General features: G+C 40.0%; 1 long non-coding RNA gene across 1 annotated transcript; it reads right to left on the bottom strand.

The window, feature by feature from the left end:
• Positions 1-10,491: 10,491 nt before the first annotated feature.
• LOC104001686 (uncharacterized) lies at positions 10,492-17,914 on the bottom strand. The gene is made up of 3 exons (XR_673607.4): positions 15,375-17,914; positions 13,447-13,581; positions 10,492-10,740 (listed from the first exon to the last, which is right to left on the bottom strand). It is a non-coding gene; the product is annotated as an uncharacterized LOC104001686 (long non-coding RNA).
• Between the last annotated feature and the right edge of the window lie 1,822 nt (positions 17,915-19,736).

The following is a 19,736-nucleotide window of genomic DNA, read 5'->3' on the forward strand; positions in this document are numbered from 1 at the left end:
AAGCAATAAATGTACTTATACATATTGATGAATGGAATGACTGAAAGAACATAGAAGACATTATTGAAGTGGTCACTTTTCAAGAGGAAGTCTGGGAAACAAGAGTGGGATGGGAGCTAGTCTCTGTCCTAGCTGACTCTCTGGGGACTTCTGTTCATTGCGCAATGTACAAGGCATTGCACTAGGTGTATTGCATAAGCTATTTCTTTAGTTTTTACCTAATGTCCTTTTTCTATTCCATGATCCCATACAAGGTACATTCCATTTAGTCATCATGTCTCCTTTGGCTTCTCTTGGCTGTGAGAGTTTCTCAGACTTTCCTTGTTATGGATGACCTTGACAATTTTGAGGAGTACAAAGCAGGCATTTTGTAGGTTGCCCCAATATTTAAATTTGTCCGATATTCTTCTCATCATTATATTGGTGTTAGGGGTTATTGGGAAGACCACAGAAGCAGGGTGTTATTTTCATCACATCACATTAAGGGCACATACTATCCACATGATATAACAGTTGATGTTGAACTGACCTCTTTTTAAACTCAAAAATATATTATGACACCAAGAAAACTGTTACAGCTAATAAATGATTTCAGCAAGGTTGCAGGATACAAGATCAATACACAAAAGTCAATTATATTTTTGTATGCTGGCAATGAACAATCTGAAAATGAAATAAATAAATCTTACAAAAACATCAAGAAGAATAAAATACTTAGGAATAAAGTTAGCAAAAGAAGTGTAAGACTTGAATGCTGAAAACTATAAAGTGTCATTGAAAGAAATTGAAGAAGACCTAAATAAATGGAAAGATATCCTATGCTCACATATTGGAAGACTTAATATCATTAAGATGTCAATGCTCCCCAAATTGACCTACACATTCAATGCCATCCCTATCAAAATACTATCTGGCTTATTTGCAGAAATTGATAGACTGACCCTAAAATTTGTGGAAATGCAAGGGACCCAGAATGGCCAAAACTATCTTTAAAAAGGGAAATGAAATTGGATGTTTTACATTTCCTGATTTTAAAACTGACTACAAAGCTACAAAGACTGTGTGGTACGGCCATAAAGACAGACATGTAGATCAATGGAATAGAATTAAAAGTTCAGGTGTAAACTACTATGTTTATGGTCAATTGATTTTCAACAAGGGAGCCAAGATGATTCAATGGGGGAAAGAATAATTTTTCAACAAATGATGCTGGAGCAACATGCCACATGCAATGTTATAAAGTTAGATGTCTCCTTCACATAATACACAAAAACTTACTCAAAAGGAATTAACTATAAAACTATTAGAAGAAAACACAGGTGTACATCTTTGTGACCTTGAATTATGCAATGGTTTCTTAGACATTATACTGAAAACACAAGAAACCAAAGGGAAAAAATAGATAAATTAGGCTTCATCAAAGTTTAAGTCTCTTGTGTTTCAAAGGATACTATCAAGAAAGTGAAAAGACAACCTACAGAATGAGAAAATATTTGCAAATCATATACAGTGTCAGATAAAGTTCTAGTATCCGGAATATATAAGGAGCTTCTACAACTCAACAACAAAAAAGACAACCCATCTTGAAAATGGGCAAAGGATTTGCATAGACAGTTCTCCAGAAAAGGTATAGAAATGGCAAACACACATGAAAAGATGCTTAGCATCGTTAGTCATCAGTGAAATGTAAATCAAAACCACAATGAGATACCACTGCACATCAACTAGCTTGGCTAGAATAAAAAAGGTGAACAACAATAACAGGTGTTGGCAAGAATTCGGAGAAAATGGAAACCTCATACATTCTTGGTGGGAATGTAAAATGACGTGGCCAGTTTAGAAAACAGTTTGGCAGGTCCTTAAAAAGTTAAACATAGAGTTAACACATAACCCAGCAATTCCACTCCTAGGTATATACCCAAGAGAAATGAAAACAAGTCCACAAAAAAATTTGCACGTGAATGTTGATAGCATTATTTGCAATAGCCAAAAAGTGGAAAAAACCCAAATGTGCGTCAACTGATGGATAAACAAAATGTGGTATATCCATACCAGAGGCATTATGTGGCAATAAAAAGGAAGTGTACTGGTTCATGCTAAAACATGGATGAAACTTGAAGACACAATGCTAAGTGAAAGAAGCCAGTCATGAAAGGTCACATATTGTATGATTGTGTTCATATGAAACGTCCATGATAGGCCAAATGTATAGAGACAGCAGATTAGTGGTTTCCAGGTGCTAGGGTGGGGAAAAGGGAGATCATAGATAATGGATATAGGATTTCTTTTGGGGGTCATGAAAATGTTCTTGAATTAAATAGTGATGATGATTGCACAACATTGTGAATCTATAATAGTCCCTCCATATTTATGGGTTCCAGTTCCATGAATTCAACCAACCTTGGATCAAAAGTATTCAGGGAAAAATTTTCATCTGTATGAAGATGTACAGATGCTTTTTTGTCATTGTTGCCTAGACAATATAGTATAACTATTTACATGGCATTTACATTCTATTAGGTATTATAAGTAATCTGACAATTTAAAGTGTACAGGAGGATGTGCATAGGTTATATGCAAATACTATGCCATGCCATTTTATATCAGGCAATTGAGCATCCATGGATTTTTGAAGGTCCTGGAACCAATCCCCCACAGATACTGAGGTACAACTGTACTTAAAAAACAATGAATTGTATAAATAAGTGAATGTTATACGTGATTTATATTTCAATTAAAAATATATTTCAGATATGCAAAAATGTATAAAGAATCATATAGGCCAGGTGCGATGGCCCACACCTGTAATTCCAGCACTTTGGGAGGCTGAGGCAAGTGGATCACTTGAAGTCAGGAGTTTGAGACCAGCCTGGTCAACGTGGTGAAACCTTATCTCTACTAAAAGTACAAAAGTTAGCTGGGCATTGTGGCAGGTGCCTTGTAATCCCAGCTACTCAGGAGGCTGAGGCAGGAGAATCACTTGAACCTGGGAGGCGGAGGTTGCAGTGAGCTGAGATCCTGCCATTGTGCTCCAGCCTGGGCGACAGAGCAAGGATCCATCTCAAGAAAAAAATAAATTATATTTTAAAATTAAAATATATGTCTGTAAAATTATATATTTTTAAAAAACATTTTTAGTATACTATTTCTGGTTGTCCCTTTGTAATCAAATCAAGGATATGTTATATTACTATTCAATTACAAAAATGGAATCATTTCTTTAAAAAAGTCAATTGATCAAAAATTGGAGTGTCCAAAGAATTATTAGCATATTTTTGCTCTTGTCAGGGCTTGTGTTAGGGGTTCTCCAATAGGATATATATACAGAGAGAGAGATACATGAAATGGGATTAATAAATCAAATCCTGAGGTCAGTCGCTGGCCCCCACAGTCCTCCATCCAACAGGGGGTGCTGTTTAGGTTCGAATTAACCCCGCACCGAATCCACTGTCCATACTCTTAGCCATGATCCTGTTGCAGCAGCAGGCTCAAGTTTGGGGGCCCGAGGCATACAATGTGGTGGGTGATGGGTGGGGTTGTCTGAAAGAACAAGAATAGAACTTTATAAATATACGATGAGGCCCAGACCAGGAAGGGGTGAACTCTGAGCTTCACGGTAAACCCATCTGTAACTGAACAGCCTCCAATATCAGCAACCTTGTGATTTTTTATGAGATGATAGTGCCCCTGCATCACTTCAGCATCTGAAAATAATAATAAAATGAAAGTAAAGTCCTGAGTCTCCGTATTATGAAACCTTGAAGTTACCCAATCAACTTGATTCCCTGAAGTTTAAGGATGTAAAGTTTTTCAAACAGAGCCAACAGGTACTTCCAGCAGGAGTTCCCTGGAGCTGGATCCTAGGCTAAGAGATTGGGAGAATTTTCTTTTCTTTCTTTTTTTCTTTTTTTTAAGCATAGCTCACCGAGGGTCCTGCCATTATTTCAATAGTCAGCGACTGGTCAGGAACATAAGCAACTAATCAAAGATCAGCAGTGTCTGTAACGTAAACTCAAGGGAGGTCGGATTTCCAGTTCTTATCTCCCTGGAGCAGCCCGGTGTGCCTACATGTAGACGGCCATAAGATGCAGTTTCTGCCTCCTACCGTAAATTATTAACTTAGCTCCACCCCGCAAGCTAGAATCGCCTCATACCTTGTTGCTGGGTTGTCAGGCATCACAGCATCATAAGTCAGTGGGAAGCAACTTTTGAATGGCTCAAGAGGAATAGTTGTTAACAACCTGCTCATCCTCTGTGCGTGATGGAATCCAAGGTAATGTGACTTGAACACTAGAAGGTGGTTACACCTGGTGACCTCTTTTCTACCAAGAACTTTCCAAATGACTATAATGCTGGGCCTCCACTAGGCCTGGAGAGAGAACTGGGCATGTGAATAAGATTCTGAATTTATTTGATGAAAAATTCTATGTTAAGATGATCATGTAGATATCTCCCTTCTGTTGGTGGGGGCAAGTATGATGATTTAGAACCAAAGCATGGGAGAGTTACCGATTCATTTCACATTGGTCTAGAACAGCGTGCTGTGCGATAAAGATAGAAATGGTCTCTGTTAGCACTGCCTAATGCAAGAGCTATTGGCTATGTGTGACTACTGAATGGTTAAACTGTGGCCAGTGCCTGGGGAACTGAATTGTAAATTTGACTGAATTTTCATTAATTTAAATAGCCACATGTGGCTAGTGGCTACTGTGTTAGCATGGTTGGGTCTTAAATAATAGATGGTGACCTCATGTTGAAGGAAATTGTAGGTAATAATTGGCCTTACATGTAAGGCTATTGGTACATTTTCTTCGTTACTCTAGATACCTTGTGTTTCCTTTTAAATGCGATAAGCCCAACTTGTCCCAGGTAATGATCATTTTAAGAAGCTAAAACAGCTGTTTTTATTATCAGGTAGACAATGGTAAAGCTCTCCTGGGAAGATGGAAGACAGAACTTGAGTGTCAAACCTATTGCCTCTTTCCAGGAGTTAATTCTAAGCATAAAGGCTTCCAAGGACAGGTTTTCTGGGTTTCGATAGCATAATCATCTCATGTGTTCTCTGTTTAGAAAACATTATCTGCTGAAGGATTGTTTCTTTTCTTGCCTAGACAGCCAAAAAGCTTTCAGAAATATTTATGGATGTAGTTAGAATAATTTAGTAGCTGTTCACAGAAGCCTCAGGCACCATGAAGAAACCCTAGCTACAGCTTGTCATTGATCCATTCAGTCAATTACCCATTTCTATAGCACTGAATACTGTCACCTTGGCAACTGGTAACTCAAAATGGCACTGTCCTTGACCGCAAATGTATCTGAATGCCCATAACAAAGTCCTGGTTTTAGATGCCATTCTTGCATGATATCTCAAAGTGGTAACTCTAGGAAGCATGATTCATTGGGAGAAAATAATTTAGTTGATGGACAGAGAGGAGTATTTGCTGTAGGTCTTGCAGTGAAAGACGACAGATAGGTCTGTCCTCAAGGTCGCATGTGCCTTTTTTTTAATTGTCATGGCTTTACAAAATGCATGTAGAAGTAACCATGCAGATTGACTTATACATAGTTACCCTTTTTTGAAAAATGGAGGAAGCTCTTCCTTCTTATGAATTAATTCCCAGATTCCTTTGGTAAAACATTATTTGGATAGAGTTTACTCCAGATTTAAAAAAGAACAAACTGGGCTGGGCATGGTGGCTTGTGCCTATAATCCCAGCACTTTGGAAGGCCAAGGTGGGAGGATCCCTTGAGACTAGGAGCTTGAGACCAGCCTGAGCAACATAGTGTGACCCTCCCCCCAACAAAAAAATTAAAAAGTAGCTGGATATGGTGGCACATGCCTGTGGTCCCAGCTACTCCAGAGGCTAAAGTGGGAGGATCGCTTGAGCTAGGGTGATCAAGGCTGCAGTGAACTGTGATCATGCCATGTACTCAGCCTGGGTGACAGTCTGAAACCCTGTCTCAAAAAAAAAAAAAAAAAAAGAGGCCGGGTGCGGTGGCTCATGCCTGTAATCCCAGCACTTTGGGAGGCCGAGGCAGGCAGATCACGAGGTCAGGAGATCGAGACCATCCTGGCTAACACGGTGAAACCCCGTCTCTACTAAAAATACAAAAAAATTAGCCGGGCGTGGTAGGGGGTGCCTATAGTCCCAGCTACTCGGGAGGCTGAGGCAGGAGAATGGCGTGAACCCAGGAGGCAGAGCTTGCAGTGAGCGGAGATCACGCCACTGCACTCCAGCCTGGGCAACAGAGCAAGACTCCGTCTTGAAAAAAAAAAAAAGTTATTATTATATTATTTTATATTATATTAAATATTAGAGATGGAACCATTCAGAAATGACCTCAGAAGGAGCTGAGTTTGATGAACAAAGCAAAATGAAGAACTGAAGCACCATGAATAACAATGCTGATTTTAGCGAGCATTTGCTTCGTGCCGTTGATTGCCATTGTCCACATGGTAGCATATTTAGTTCGCAGGTGATCCATTCAAAAGCTCACTTTATGCAAATCATCTGGGCAGTTGCCTCTTCTCTCCAAGTTAGTTGGGTTGTAGGGAATCCATAAACTCCTGATATGGTTTGGCTGTGTCCCCACCCAAATCTCATCTTGAATTGTGGCTCCCATAATTCCCTCATGTTGTGGGAGGGACCCGGTGGGAGATTATTGAATCATGGGGGCAGTTTCCCCCATACTGTTCTCGTGGTAGTGAATAAGTCTCATGAGATCTGATGGTCTTATAAGGGGAAACCCCCTTCGCTTGGCTCTCATTCTCTTCTCTGCCGCCATGTGAGGCATGGCTTTCACCTTCCACCGAGGTTGTAAGGCCTCCCCAGCCACGTGGAACTGTGAGTCCATGGAACCTCTTTCCTTTGTAAATTGCTCAGTCTCAAGTATGTCTTTATTAGCAGCGTGAAAACGAACTAATAAAGCTCCCTGTCAGATAATGAGGAAGAGACTCATGGCTTATATCCATGTTCATTCAATGTTTATAGAAGGTGCCTTCTACTGTTTCAGATGAGCAGTTTTCCATGGTTCAAATATGTTTTCCTGACTTTATAACACATCAAAGAATCAAAGTGATATAGATAATTTTAAAAAGATTTTTATTTTAAAATAATGATAGACTCACAAGAAGTAACAAAAATAATACAGAGAGGTCTCAAATATCCCTCAATCGTTACATCTTACATAATTAGAGCACAATATCTAAACCAGGACAAATAATGCTGGTACAATGTGCATATACAGTTACATGCCATTTTGTTACATCTGTAGATTTATGGAACAACCACAATCAGTAATTATTTTTACCCTGAGTGTCATAAGTGCTAATTAATTAAGCTCATTAAGCCTTGAATAGACTCATTCTCATGTTCCATTAGTAGGCAGGTTCACTAGAAGATGGGTGAAGTGGTGTACAAGTAATATGTTGGGTTCAGCACATAACTGGGTTAGATAAATTGCTTCCTGGATCTTATTTCAGAGACCTTTATTTTTAATTTTGCAACTGATCTTACTATCACTGATTTTCACGTCAAAGCTTGAATTTAAACCTGGCCAGGATGTTTTTATATTATTACTGTAAAAACTCTTATGCCAGGTAAAAATATGAACACTTTCCTCCCATCAGCCTCTACTATCTTACCTTATCTTTTGACTAACAAAATAAACATTTTATATCAAAACCGTGGGGGGGAAAAGCCAAATCACACAGTTTCACCGCAGACACTTATGACAATATTTTAAGTAACTTCCTAATTAACCATCTTTTTATTGGTATCTGTTTAAAAGCCATCTAAAAGATTAGACATGGTGTCCAGAACTGGTGCCTTGTTCACTGCTCCTGTAATTGCATTATATTTCTAAAGAGATTGTAAATTCCTGGGGACCAGGTACCTTCTATAATGCCTTGCACACAGTAGATGCTCAGAAAATATTTGCTGATTGGTTGTTCAGCTGCTGGGTTCACTTGAAAAATAAGAAGAAAGCCCCCATGGCTAGGATGATTGCAATCACATTCATGTCCCTGTTAGAGTCACTCAAATTTCCAGTGTCACCATTTGCTTCTTAAGCTGAAAACACGGATTCTGGAGTAAATGTTTCTAATAGTAGTTTTTGCAGATGCCACAGAATTATTTCATTTAGTCTCTGCTTGGTAAAAGCACCATCTAATGTGGAAGATTCCACGGTGGTTGGAGATGCTGCTTCAAATTACTGCATGCTTTTACTCATCGCTGTCATATGTAGAAAAGGAAACTCTATTTTCCCTTCCACGCTATTTTCTAGACATTCAGGATTCCATAAGAAATGCTTTGCTCTCTTTGCTTCAGAATGTAACTTTTACTAGTGAGTGGGACAAGAAGTTTCTCTCAATACAGTCCAGAAGATGAAGCCTTTTTTCTCTTTGGGGGAATGGATTCCTTGTCGTCACATAAGGCTGGCTCTGTTCATAATACCACTTTTATTTTTTTCCATAAAAATGGCTTTTTAATTACATAAATGATAAATGACCATTGTAGAAAGGATCTTTTAAACGGTATAGGAAATTGTAAGAAAATGACAATGATCTGAAATTCTGCCAGCCCTGGCTAACAACGGCATGTTGAGGCCCATGCATCTTGCATTTCTTCGTGTGCATGAGCATATTCAGCCCTCATCTCTCACCTCCCACTCTCCACCTCCTTCCCCCAGGGTCTTTATGTAATTGTCTCCATGGTCATAGAAACATATGGGGCTATTTGGGTAGCTACCCACATACATACATGAATGTATTTTCATCATTGTTGATTCTACAAAACTAGAATCCTTATTACATACACTTTTGCTACATCTTGCATGTCTCGTTATAGACATTTCTTGAGACTTTTAGCATAGATCTAACAGATTATTTTTCTCCCTGACATGTATGATGAAGCGTGTTAAACATACAGAAAAGAAGAAATTGTACAGAAAACACCCACTACCTAGATTCTACCATTAACCTGTTACTTATGCTTATTTTTCATCTATCTATCCCTGTAACCACTAATGTATCTTATTTTGGGGGGATAGATTTCAAAGAAAGTTGCAGACATCAGCATACTTCCCCTAAATGCTTTGCACACCTGCCATTAGCTCTTGTTCAGTGTTTTTTCTTTCGAGGTAAATAGTATATACAATCTAAAGCACTAACCTTGGATATATCATTTGGTAAGTTTTGATGAAGGTATATACCTGTGTGACCCAAATCCCTATTGAGACACAGAGCTCCACTATTACCTCAAAAGGTGTTCTCATGCCCCCACCCAATATAATACCAGTTTTAGTAGAGTCTTCAAGTGGTAACATTTGTTGATGAAAATAATTTTAGTCCTTAATATTAATACTATAATCAAGGGTACTTGCCCCAAATACTCATAAACAATATTATTGTGAGGCTGGGCACAGTGGCTCATGCCTGTAATCCCAGCATTTTGGGAGGCCGAAGTGGATGGATCACCTGAGGTCAGGAGTTTGAGACCAGCCTGGCCAACACGGTGAAACTCCATCACTACTAAAGACAAAAATTAGCCGGGTATGGTGGTACACACCTGTAATCCCAGCTACTCAGGAGGCTGAGGCAGGAAAATCGCTTGAACCCGGGAGGCGGAGGTTGCAGTGAGCCGATATTGCGCCATTGCACTCCAGCCTGGGCGACAGAGCAAGACGCCATCTCAATAAATAAATTAATTAATTAATTTTTAAAAAATTGTGGTTATAGAACTTACCGGGAAATAAACTGTTGCTTGAATTTTGATTCCTAAACTTGTAATTCTAGATGTTTCAAATCTAAATGATGTGATATTTGAAATATATTTAGGTGTGTCGTTCTTAATTTATAAAGATGAATCACGTTATTTTTAAAATGATCTAAAACCATATATAAAATGTTATCCGAGTATTATTTATACACCCACACACATGCACAGGGGTGGGGAGAACTAGAAGGAATATTCCACAATAAGCAGTCTTGCTCTGTCACCCAGGCTGGAGTGCAGTGGCACGATCTCGGCTCACTGCAACCCCCGCCTCCCAGGTTCAAGTGCTTCTCCTGCCTCAGCCTCCTAAGTAGCTGGTATTACAGGCACCCACCACCACACTTGGCTAATTTTTTTTATTTTTAGTAGAAACGGGGTTTCACCATGTCGGCCAGGCTGGTCTCTCAAAACTCCTGACCTCAGGTGATCTGCCCGCCTCAGCCCCCAAAGTGCTGGGATTCAGGCGTTAGCCACCGCGCCTGGCCAGCAGTGGTAATTTCTGAGCAGTGGGATTATGAATGATTTTTATTCTCTTTGTTGCATTTTTTCCAGAATGTCTAAAATAAAGGTGTAATTCTTCTGTAATCAAACAAAAAGATCCCATTTTAAAGAGTTTTAGGGGCTTTTAATAACTTTATTTAATAAGTATATTTTTCATCCCCATCTGTCTTATCACAAATCATTCAGTGCAATAGCAAAATTCAGAAAAGTAAAATTGTAAGAATTGTACACATTTATCTTTATTTCTTGCATATTTGTCACACAAGGGGTGACTGTGTATGCTCTTTCTTCTTCTTTTACTCTCCGTCTCCTCCCTTGCCATAATAAGCTATAAAAATCCCAGCCTGAAGCCAGGCACAGTGGCTCAAGCCTGTAATCCCAGCACTTTGGGAGGCTGAGGCGGGCAGATCACGAAGTCAGGAGATCGAGACCATCCTGGCTAATACAGTGAAATCTCTTGTCTCTACAAAAAAAAAAAAAAGAAAAGAAAAAAATACAAAAGATTAGCCGAGTGTGGTGGCACGCGCCTGTAGTCTGAGCTACTCAGGAGGCTGAGGCAGGAGAATCGCTTTAACCCAGGAGGTGGAGATTGCAGTGAGCCGAGATCACGCCACTGCACTCCAGCCTGGGTGACAGAGCGAGACTCTGTCTAAAAAAAAAAAAAAAAAAAAAAAAAGAAAAGAAATCCCAGCCTGCAATTCCCAGGTTACCACATGCCCAGGATAAGTGCCCAAGATGTCTGCCCTTTAGGGAATGAATGTTTCCAGTAAACATAGCCAGTTTCTGGCTAAAGAGCTTGTATATTTTGCTTTTTATTTAAAAATTGGGACAGAAAAAAATATGTTTCTTCAAGAAGAGGAATCTTAGGGACTAGCAGTATCTTTTTGGTTTCAGTGTCTGCCTAGCCTTTACTTTCACACATTTGAGATTAGACCTTTTTGGCCCAACTCTCCAGAAGGAAGAGAAGAGAATAGGGGGCCTGTCCTCCTTGGCAAGTTTAGTATTACAAACGAGAAATAGCCTGACTTGCATTTGGTATGGAGGAAAAGGGGTTGGAAAAATTCTAATAAGGTCTAGTTGTGGGAAAAGAAGGAAAAGCTGGCCTTGCCATCCGCACAGTCAACAGGCCCTGAGTTCCTGGTAGCCAGAGCTGGCAGAAGTCTATCCTGGTGGTCTTGGTTTCTTCCTCCCTCCTCTGTGAGCCCCCTTTTCTACCCCACAGTGTTTGGTGGAGTTTTCTGTCTCTGGTGGTCTTCAATATGAATGTTTCTGTATTCACATGACTTCAGGGGAATAACAATTCTCCTTACGTGCAATCTTCCTTAACTTAATCTTTAAATTTTCCCTAGATCACTGGGGAAACGTACGACTGGGTCATATTCACACCCATGTAATTTAAACAGCAAAGTGCACCTGAATCACCTCAGGGAACTTGTTAAAATGCAGATTCTGACTCAAGCAGGACCTGAGGTTTTGTTCTGTGGATGCTCGAACTGCATCCATGGACCACAATTTAAGGGCTTATAGCTATGGGCCTGGGATATACCCTTATAGAAATTATCTACGATACCTGTCGAGCATGCAGCTTCCTGAGCCCTCCTCTTGTGGGTTTTCTAGATCCACCAGGATGCTAAAGTTTGCATCCTGCATGTAAAATTCCTGCATGCTGAGGTTTGAGGACCACAGCCTTAGGTTTTTGTTTTTTGGGTTTGTTTTTGTTTTGTTTTGTTTGGTTTGGTTTTTCTTTGTTTGTTTTTTGGTTTTTCTTTTTTTTTTTTTTTGGAGATGAAGTCTCTGTCACCCAGGCTGGAGTGCAGTGGCCTGATCTTGGCTCACTGCAACCTCTGACTCCTGCCTCAGCCTCCCAAGTAGCTGGGATTACAGGTGTGTGCTGCCACGCCCAGCAAATTTTTTTTTTTTTTTTTTTTTGGTATTTTTAGTAGAGATAGGGTTTCATCATGTTGGCCAGGCTGATCTTAAACTCCTGACCTCAAGTGATCTGCCCGTCCTGGCCTCGCAAAGTGCTCGGATTACAGGCGTGAGCCACCACACCTGGCCACAGCCTTAGCTTTAAGTGGTTTCTAAATGTACCTCAAGTCACAACCACTTTTAACCAAGTATTATTTAAACACCCCTTTTTGGGTGATGAATAATTTAAAAGCCATGTTGAAAGCTGTCTACTGTGTGAAGTCTACTAATTTTCTTACTAACCCAAGGGACTCAGACTGAGATGAAAAAACAAAACCCTGAAAAAAATTTGCATTTGATGGTCCAAACAGGTTTTAACATAATCCATTGTCAATATCCAATTTCTACTGAGTGTTTGCAAGGCTCCCAGACCATGAAATATCTTTTGTTCCAGAGAAAGATAGCTGTGGATACCAGGAGGATTCTCCTTAAGGCAAGAAAAGCCCTTTCTGTTTGTTTTTGTTTTTTTGTTTTTTTACAAGATCAGCTACAAATTCTTTTAGGTAAACAACTTCAAAGAACCTCATGGGCTCTGGGAAAGCTTAAATGTGATCAGAATATATATCCTCTATTTAAAACTGCTATAAACTTCCAACAATTTTTTTTTCTAACATTTATCAGTAGGAAGTAGTGCAAGAAGACTAGGCTTTGCATTTAATGTTTTTTAACCCTCTATTTGTGCTGAAAAAGATGGTCATGTAATGGCATTTTTTTCCCCTCCACCTCTAACTCCCATGGGCCAATTTAAGACTATGAACTGCTCTCATTTTTACTAGGAGACTAATCTCTAAGGTAATTTAGAAGCACTATTCTGTTTGCTGATATTCATAATTATACGCATTCAGTGGTGATTAAGAGGCTGCAGCTGGATAATAAAACACCAACAGTCCCCTTGTTGTTAGATAAAAAGATAATCCTTCATTTCAACTGTAGAGCTGTCAGTGTTGGGTAAATCAAACACATAAAAACTTGCAATATTATCATTCTCAGATTTGATCCTTGTAAATTCCATAGCTAAGACCCCTTGAATCAAAGCATCAGACCGTGCTTCTTTCTTGATGTGTGTTTGGTTTACATTTTAGCTGCCACTGAATATTATTCCAAATTGGGGACAGCACCTTCTGAGGGGCTTCCTAGAGAGCAGCCCTCTCCATCTGGTCATTGAACAAAAATGCATTCAGTTATATGAGGAAACTACTACCTGCTCTTTGCAGCATTAATTTCTGGTTCGTGTTTAGTGAGCCAGGAAGCAATCATGGGTTTGGAAAGGTGATGTCTCAACTCGGGTTTTAAATAGCATTCTTTTTCAACACTGTTAGGTGCTGTGAACACAGAGCTGCTGGGAATAAAAAAAGGTCCTAATTTAGAAGTATCCCAACTTGAGGGATGTATTACAAACCATTAAACATTGATTGGAAAAGGGTTATATTTGAAATTCCACTTTGCTTCTCTTGGTGTGTGCAGTTTTAAAATACCATTGATTCAGAAATATGGTTCCTAAGGAAAGAAGGATGTGTGCTAAACGGGACATTGAACAGGGTTGGCAAACTTTTTCTGTAAAGGGCCAGATAGTAAGTATCTTAGGCTCACCTCTTTGTAGCATAAAAGCAGCCACAGGCAAACATAAATGTGTCTGTGTTCCAATAAAACTTTATTTATGAATACTGAAATTTGAATTTCATATAATTTTCTCATGCCATGAAATACTATTCTCTTGATTTTTTTTCTCTTAACCATTTCTCATGCCATGAAATACTATTCTCTTGATTTTTTTCTCCCAACCATTTAAAAATGTAAAAGCCATTCTTAGCTCGTGTCATTCTAAAACAGGCAGTGGGCTGGACTGGGGCCATGGGCCATCATTTGCTGATTTTTCATGCAGAGCAGCAAAACTGTTCTTGCTTTTTGAATTTCCTTGACCACTCACTGAGTTTCTACAGTTGGCATCATTATGAATATTGCTTTCTACTTAAGCATCCACTGATATCTAGTATGTTCTTAGGTTTGGCTCAATGACCAGAGGCAGTTTTCAATAACGCATCATGACAATTACCAGAAGCAAATGTAATGTGCAAATATCAGGATTGCTGTCATAAGAAAAATAACACAGTGACACAAGTCATTTTTTTAGAAATGTAAAAAGGTATACAAGACTGTAAACCTGAAGTCCTGGTTGGTTTTTAAGCCTTAGACATAAGGCAACCACAGGATTCCGTCTTAGGGGAGAAATAGAAACAATAATCTACCCTTTTTGACGGTATAATCAAGTTGATCTCTTTTGGTTCTGCTATTTCCCTGCTATCTCCACAAGGCTAACTAATTTTCCAGATAAAACAGGGCTTCTCACCCACTTAGCTTCCCTAACTGTAATTTTATAAAGAGTAAGTTGAAAATGAAAGTGTGGACTTCGTCTCCGGGACTGTTGTCCTAATTCTTTTCTTTGAGGGAAAATACAACAGAATTTTGCCATGCAATGTTTTCGAAAGGCTTTTTATGAAAGCCAGTTCCTATTCTGACTCACTGGTTTCCTCTCAGTGCATTCTGCAAGCATCACGAGATAGTGTGTTCTCTGCAGTATGCAGAGTAAAAGCGATACCATGAGCGTTTTAGGTCTGTACATATTCCTTTATGATTAGTTACATCAGATAATCTGGCGAGGCTTTAAGATTTTTTTTTTTTTTTTTCCTCCACCACTTCTGGGGGAAGCATCCTGTGGTGTTTAAAAAAAAAAAAAAAAAAGGCTCTAAGATAAATATTTCCCAACCTTTCCAATAGGGTTTTGGGCCTTTGGGTATGAGTTTTTAGTAAAATTTTTAAACACAGGCATTCAAGGAATATACACCCAGCCCATCAGGAGTTGGCATGTGGTCCTTCGCTGATGTATACCAAGTGTTTCAAACTCTTGTTAGCCAAGATGGTTTTCGGTGTCTGTGCCCGGGAGATGGCCTTCCGCTACGGGAGGGCAGGGGGTGGCCGGGGAGCTGTCCCCGCTCACTAACCTAACCGTGGTTCGGATTTCTGGCCTAAACCCAGACATTTGAGCGCCTCATAGCTCATGGGGAACCTGACAGGCAATTGTATTATGAAAGCTGACATGCTGAATGGACCCTTCTTAACGATATTCTTTACCTGTCTCTTTGTGTTAAAGTGGGGACAAGCAAAGTAGCAGAGGAGAGAGTCGACCGAGGCGGGAGGGAGGTGGCAGGTGGAATGAAATATCGGGCAGTTTCATGTGCGGAGCTGATGTCGCCGGCATAACAAGAAAGGGTTGCACAGAACAAATCTCTATTGTTCCCTGTCATCTTTAAATGAGTGTCAAAGTAGGCAGGGGGGCTTTGACCGTTAACCGCACAATTTAGCCTGCCTGTTGTGTCCCGCGGGCCCCACCTCCTTGGAGTTTCTCAGATTAGAAAAGAAGGCCCCAGCCCCTTATAAATGGGCCATCTCTTGTTCTTTGTGTCCGGACTGCCTAGTGTGAAATCCACAGTGACGTTAAATGTTTTCTAATGAATAATTACTGAAAGGAAATGGAGGGCTATATGTGTAATGGATTGTAGCGCATTAAAATGTTTTATTTTGCGCACAAAAATGTTGTCCTTCACAAGCACCATGATTGTTGCGAAAAGGCCTTTGTGCGGACCTGTTTCAATGGATTATCTGCAAGCGTTTCCATCCCAAATGGGAATCAAAGGGCGTCTTTGGCAAACTAATGTTTTTCAAGATGGCAGCCATGAAACGCAGTTAGTATTTAAAGTTGTGGAGTTTAAAGGAATGTTTGAACTCGGGAGATTTTCTCACTTACTTTCCCCTCTTTTGATTTGGGAAAGTGAAGCGACTCCCCGCGACCTCTGTCCTGTTCCGGCGGCCGGACGGTCAGCCCTTTACAAGATTCTTGGAGCCTATTTCTTAGGAACAAGCAAGAGGTCCCAGGAATGGGTAGCTGGCACTTTGTCTTGGCTACCCTTCTTTTTTCTTTTTCTTCTTTCTTTTTTTTTTTATTTCCTGGATGTATGTGGATAAATATGAGACTGCAGGGAATTTCAAATGTCACCTCGTTGTGAACTTATTCAGAGTTTCCCAGTGGGTTTTACTGGGGAAAGTATTGGGATTTGGGTGGCTATTCATTGTCTCTCTAAATACTGAGACCCTTGAGTTTGTGTACCAGCTCTAATCGGTTTATGACAAAATTAATGGGAGTTTCTGGTGCCTCGTGAATCAATGCAGAGATGTGAACTTCAGAGTTTCAACGATGCTTTGTTGCCAATTAGGCGACCACCATAGCCAGGGTCTAGCCTGCCCCATCTCTCTTCTCTGTCTCTGTCTCTCTCTCTCTCTTCACTAATAATATTGAGGACTGAAGACAAGAATAGCTGTTGTTTTCTGATGACTGTAGGCTAAATGTTTTGAGAAACACATAGTTTTCTAACTTCTCAAGCATCTGCCTTCATGAGGGTAGAGAGTAGGTGTGTTTGTTCCATGGAAAATATTTCCTTGGTCCTTATGGAAGATGTGTGAACTGGAGTCAAAAAAATCTATAGTCTTGCTCTTTCTCCATGAGAATAATCATACTGAACTCCATAAAGAAAAAAACGAATGAGCATTTCTCAATTGTGAATTAGAGAGGTTAACAGAAATAGGTCTTGTTTACAAGACTGCCTAAAATCTTGGTTGGTTTTTACATTTTAGACATGAGACAACCACAGGATTCTATGTTAGGGGAGAAATAGAAACAATAATCTACACTTTTTGAAGGTATAACGGAGTACTGATAGAGTCTCCTTCCCAACCTATGAACACAACTCACGTCTGTCAAGTTGTTCTCTTTTCCTTTTGCTATTTCCCTGCTATCTCCACAAGTCTAATTTTCCAGATAAAATAAGGCTTCTCACCTACTTGGCTTCCCCACCTGTAATTTTATAAAGAATAAGTGAAAAATCAAAGTGTGGCCTTTCTCTGACCATTGGAACTGTTGTCCCAATTCTTTTCTTGGAAGGAAAATACAACAGAATTTTGCCATGCAATGTTTTTAAAAGGCTTATTATTGTAGGACATAACCCACACACTGAAAAGTGCATAAAATAAATGTGCAACTTAATAAATTATAAAGTGTACACCCATGTAGTAACCATCCAGGTAAAGACATAGAAGGTTCTAGCACCCCAGAAGCCCCTCATATACCTCCTCCACTTAACTCCCTTCATACCCACTAAAGATAACCACTATTTGGATTTTCGTGACTCGTTTTTGAGTCATTTGCTGAGGACTTACCTCCCAAAAAAACTTAAAAAAATCAAACTAGTTTCACAAAGTGAAAGCATCTAGATGATTCTAACTGGCATAGAGATGAGCACAATTATGTCTTAATATGTGTCACGAAAACTAGCAGGCCAGGTGCAGTGGCTCATGCCTGTAATCCCAGCACTTTGGGAGGCCGAGGCAGGCAGATCACTTGAGCTCAGGAGTTCATGACCAGCTTGGCCAACATGGCAAAACCCTGTCTCTATGAAAATTTTTTTAAAATTAGCCAGGTGAGGTGGGACGTGCCTGCATGGTCCCAGCTACTTGGAGGCTGAGGCAGGAGGATCACTTGAGCTCAGGAGGTCGAGGTTGCTGTGAGCTGTGATTGTGCCACTGCACTCCAGCAGACTGGGTGACAGAGCAAGACCTTGTCTCACAAAAAAAAAAAAAAAAAAAAAGAAGAAGAACCACTAACCAGCAAACCCAATGCTTTGCTGTGCAACACTATTACATAGAACAAGATGAAGGGAGGCCCTGTTGTTGTTAATCTTGCATCAATGCAAAGAAAACAATTGAGTCAGTAACAGAAAAGATGAGATTTGGACAGGGCAAAAATCACAAGTGAATCACGCAGCCATGGGAGTCATTAATAATTGTCTTTGGATTGGGGCAGATTGCCTTCTGTTTAAGTTTGGAAAAAGAAAGCAGATAGACAATATCATTTATTGCTCAGCCACCCAAAGGCTTAGTAATTCTGTCAGCAAAAATGAGAGCTCTTCCCTATAAACCACAAGTCACCAAACAATTGTTGGGTGACATAAACATGAGCTGTGTGTCCTTGATTATTTTATTGAGAGAAGGCAGGACTCCGTTGACTGTGAGATGTATTGAAAGGACATCTTTCTGTATTCAGCCTTCTAGTTTTGATATGAAGTCTGGTTTGAGCCAAAAGAGAATCTGTTTTTCTTCTGCATTTAAATATTATTATTGAAAATTATGTCATCCACTATGTTTTGTTTTGTAGGGGAGAAAAGGTACTATCTTTTTTAACTTTGCAGGTTCATGACTGAGAAACCAATTACAAAAGACAGATTAACAAGAGAAAAGTATATAAATTTATTGAATTTGTTTAACACATCACAGGAGCCTTCAGAAATGAAGACCCACAGAAAACTGTATATTTGTGCTTGGGTTTGATGAAGAGGGGACAGTCATGTAGAAGTAGGATTGGACAAAAGAGGATGGGTTTGATCTAACGGTAATAAACCGGGAGAAACTTAGCAAGGCCTGTTTGTCCACATTCTTCTTGGTATTTCCGTGTCTTCACAGATGAGGACATTCCTTTCCTCTATGTATACTAAAGACCCCTCTGGAATGAGGGTCTTAATCACCTACTTTTTAAGGCAAAGTCACCCAGTTTCTGTGGCCTGCTTTGGCTCCTCTTTCAAGTGCCAATGTGCCATATTTTGCCATAGCATATCTTGCAGTCCATCAGTTTCATTGGTTGCAAGCAATAGAAACAACCTAAATTATGCCAAGAAAGAATAAGTTGTTTTCTTTTGGCCTTAGATGCAGGGAGTGAAGTTGGAGAGTCCCTCGTTCATAGCACACAACTGTTTTGCTCTTTCCAAAGCCTCTCTCCCAATTTCTTTTCCTTCTTTCATCTCCCTCATAGTTATCTCCGCAATTAGGCACTTCCTTCCTCACCAGCACATTTGATATGCATCCTTTAATATGCCCATATCGGCATGCAGCATGTTGCTTTGTTTGGCACAAAAAAAATTACATGCTAGTTAAATGGTAAATTGTTTCTTTTTTCTTCATAATACATTTAGTATCTTTCCTAGATGTTGTGAGTACATTTCGTTTGTTGCCCCTGACCAAGGAGAGTATTCCCTAGGGTGCTTCTCCCACTTACCCAGTCCCGGTGGTAGATATCTTCTTTCCCCATGCCCCTGAAATGCAGATCTAGGCTCCTGAAGAGAGGAATCCAGAAGTCTAGCTGTGTCTTCCACCTTCCTCGTGGCTACATAAGAGGGAGCGTCGGCCGGGCGCGGTGGCTCACGCCTGTAATCCAGCACTTTGGGAGGCCGAGACGAGTGGATCACTTGAGGTCAAGAGTTTGAGACCAGCCTGGCCAACATGGTGAAACCCCAACTCTACTAAAAATACAAAATTAGCCGCGTACGGTGGTGCATGTCTGTAATCCCAGCTACTTGGGAGGCTGAGGCAGGAGAATCGCTTGAACCCAGG

The sequence above is a fragment of the Pan troglodytes genome, chromosome 10 (assembly GCF_028858775.2).
Source record: "Pan troglodytes isolate AG18354 chromosome 10, NHGRI_mPanTro3-v2.0_pri, whole genome shotgun sequence".
In the NCBI taxonomy this organism is placed as follows: Eukaryota; Metazoa; Chordata; class Mammalia; order Primates; family Hominidae; genus Pan; species Pan troglodytes.